Here is a 336-nt window from a genome sequence, read left to right as displayed (position 1 = left end):
ACCCCACGTCCCCCTCGGGAGGTCCCAGGCCGCCGCCCGGGAGGGGCCGTGCCGGAGGGGGCGCTCCTGAGAGCCGCCCACCCGCTCGAGCCCCGACCTCGGATGCCCTCCTGGGCTCCTGCACCCGGGCAGGCCGAGTGGCCGTTTTGCCTTCCCGTCCGAAGGAGGTAAACTGAGTCAAGCCAGGGCAGGAGACCCGGGGGGCGTCCAGGCGAGAGGCAGAGAAGAAGGGCGCCGGCGACGGGCCGTCCGACCCGCGTGGCCTCCTCTCACCTGCCCCGGCCCCGCCGCCCACCTGCTCGCAGGTACCGCCCGCATCTGGCGTGGGGCGGGCGC

The sequence above is a fragment of the Carlito syrichta genome, unplaced genomic scaffold (assembly GCF_000164805.1).
Source record: "Carlito syrichta isolate Samal-C Ts95f unplaced genomic scaffold, Tarsius_syrichta-2.0.1 Scaffold143871, whole genome shotgun sequence".
NCBI classification, from domain to species: Eukaryota; Metazoa; Chordata; class Mammalia; order Primates; family Tarsiidae; genus Carlito; species Carlito syrichta.
The sequence above is the reverse complement of the archived record's forward strand: the minus strand, read 5'-3'. Positions refer to the sequence as shown.